Source organism: Eriocheir sinensis, chromosome 49 (genome assembly GCF_024679095.1).
Source record: "Eriocheir sinensis breed Jianghai 21 chromosome 49, ASM2467909v1, whole genome shotgun sequence".
In the NCBI taxonomy this organism is placed as follows: Eukaryota; Metazoa; Arthropoda; class Malacostraca; order Decapoda; family Varunidae; genus Eriocheir; species Eriocheir sinensis.
The window spans coordinates 11,752,362-11,754,861 of NC_066557.1; the positions used below are offsets into that span (position 1 = coordinate 11,752,362).

General features: G+C 42.7%; 1 protein-coding gene across 25 annotated transcripts in view; it reads left to right on the top strand.

The window, feature by feature from the left end:
• The window catches only part of LOC126981936 (F-actin-monooxygenase MICAL3-like), a 105,042-nt gene that overhangs the window by 19,682 nt on the left and 82,860 nt on the right, over positions 1-2,500 (top strand). For all 25 annotated transcript variants that reach the window (XM_050833620.1, XM_050833622.1, XM_050833627.1 and 22 more), the window contains exon 2: positions 1,969-2,500. This exon is cut by the window's right edge and continues 131 nt beyond it. The gene's annotated coding sequence lies outside the window, so the exon portion shown is untranslated. The remainder of the gene's footprint in view (positions 1-1,968) is intronic.

Consider the following 2,500-nt stretch of genomic DNA (forward strand, 5'->3'; position numbering starts at 1 on the left):
CTTCCTTCCTTCCTCCCTTCCTTCCTTCCTTCCTCTCCTCCCTCCTTCCATGCGTCCTTCCTTCCTTCCGTTCTTCCTTCCGTCCTTCCTTCCTTCCTTATCTATTTCTTCATCCATTCCTCTACTTCTTATCATCATTCAATTACTCTATCTAATCGTTCTTACAACACACACACACACACACACACACACACACACACACACACACCTTATATGGATGCAAGATAAGGGAAATGATAAGGTGTGACTGATAGTATTTTAAATGACTAATAAGAGAGAGAGAGAGAGAGAGAGAGAGAGAGAGAGAGAGAGAGAGAGAGAGAGAGAGATTTTTCGTCTTCTCCTCTTCCTCCTCCTCTTTATTTTTATGTAGGTAGTCATGTGTGTGTGTGTGTGTGTGTGTGTGTGTGTGTGTGTGTGTGTGTGTGTGTGACCGTGAAACTGAGGAAGTGGAGGAGAAGGAGGAGGAGGAGGAGGGAAAATAATAAAATGGCGAATGAGGAGAAGGTGAAGGAAATGGAAGAAGGGAAGGAAGGGGAATTGAGGGAGAGGAAAGGAAGGGAAAGAGAAAGGGAAGGAAGAAGATAGGGAGGATATGAGAAAGGAAAGATTGGGAAAGAGGGAGAGAAGATGAAGGGAAAAAAGGAAAATGAAAGAAAAGGAAGGGAAGGAGAAAGACAAAGAAAGGAAGGAAGATGAAGGAAAAAAGTGAAGGAAAATGAGGGAAAAAGGGAGAGAAGAAGAGGAATAAGGGAAGAAAGGAAGGAAAGAAAGAAAGTTGAAGTAAAAAGGGAAGGAAAATGAAGAAAAGAATGGAGGAAAGAGGAGGAAAAATGGAGGAAAAGGAAAGTGAGAAGGAGAAACTTTCCTTTGCTCACCTGTGGTTTAATCAAGGTGAGAGGAGGAGGAGGAAGAGAAGAAGAAGAAGAAGAAGAAGGTTTAACGTAGATACTGGTAATAGTCGAGATAGTGGAAGAGAGGAGGAGAAGGAGAAGAAGAAGAAGAAGAAGAGGGTTTAACATAGATACTGGTAATAGCCGAGATAGTGGAAGAGAAGAGGAGGAGGAGGTGGAAGAGGAGGAGGAGGAGGAGGAGGCTGTGGGAGGTAAAACTGGTTCACTTGACTCCATATTGCCTATTCAAATCTGACTCATCTCCTCCTCCTCCTCCTCCTCCTCCTCCTCCTCTTCCTTCTGTTCCTCTTTCTTCAGTCTTTCCTTCCTAACGTTACTCTATCCCTTCTTTACTTCCTCTCCCTTCCTTCTTCATCTCCTCCTCCTCCTCCTCCTCCTCCTCTGTTCCTCTTTCTTCAATCTCTCCTTCCTCACATTTCTCCTTCCGTTATTTACTTCCTCTCCCTCCTCCTCCTCCTCCTCCTCCTCCTCCTCCTTTCCTTCTTTGTCCTTCCTCACTTCCTTTCATGTTAAGTTGTCTAGTCTAGCGAGAGAGAGAGAGAGAGAGAGAGAGAGAGAGAGAGAGAGAGAGAGAGAGGAAATGATAAAATTCAAAGACAAAGAGAAGATTATTATTATTATTATTATTATTATTATTATTATTATTATTATTATTATTATTACCTTACCTTATCTTACATTAGCTTACCTTACCTTACTGTACCTATCCTTACCTTATCTATCCTCACCTGCCTTACCTTACCTTACCTAACTTAACCTAGCCTAGCCTTACCTTACTGTACCTCTCCTTACCTTACCTAATCTAACCTTACCAAATCTTACCTTACTTTCCCTTCCCTTACCTAACCTATCTTTACCCTGCCACACCTAACCTAACCTTACCTTAACCTTACCAAATCTTACCTTACTTTCCCTTCCCTTACCTAACCTTTCTTTACCCTACCAGACCTAACCTAACCTTATCCTAACCTAACCTTACCTAACCTTACCTTATCTTACTTCACCTTACCCTACCTTACTTCACCTTACCTAACCTTACCTTCTTCTTTCCCAGGTAGCCAGAAGGAGATGATGAGGGGAGTAAGATGCGAATGGGACAGGGGTTGACAGCTCGACACCCCAACCCAACCAAGAAGAAACCCAACTCAACCTCAACTCAACCCAGCAACTCCTACTCAACCCCTTCAATACCCTCAAATTCAACCCACCATCAACTCAACCTCAAGTCAACCCAGCAACTCCTACTACTCAACCCCTTCAATCCACCATCAAACCTCTATAAACAACCTCATCAACCCATCTACTCCTATTCAACCCCTTCAGACCCCCATCAAACCTCCAATCAACCTCTTTAACCAACCCTCTAAATCAACTTGCTTAATCAACCTCTTATCAACCCTATTTCAGCTTACTTCAAGCCCATATCAACCTCAATTCAACCTCAATTCAACCTCCTAAATCAACCTTCTCAGTCAGCCTATCAATTTCTCCTCAATTCAACCCATTTTCAACCTAATTCAACCTACTTTTTCAACCTCCTTATAAAACCTCACTCTACCTCTATCAACCTCTTTGTCAACCTCTCC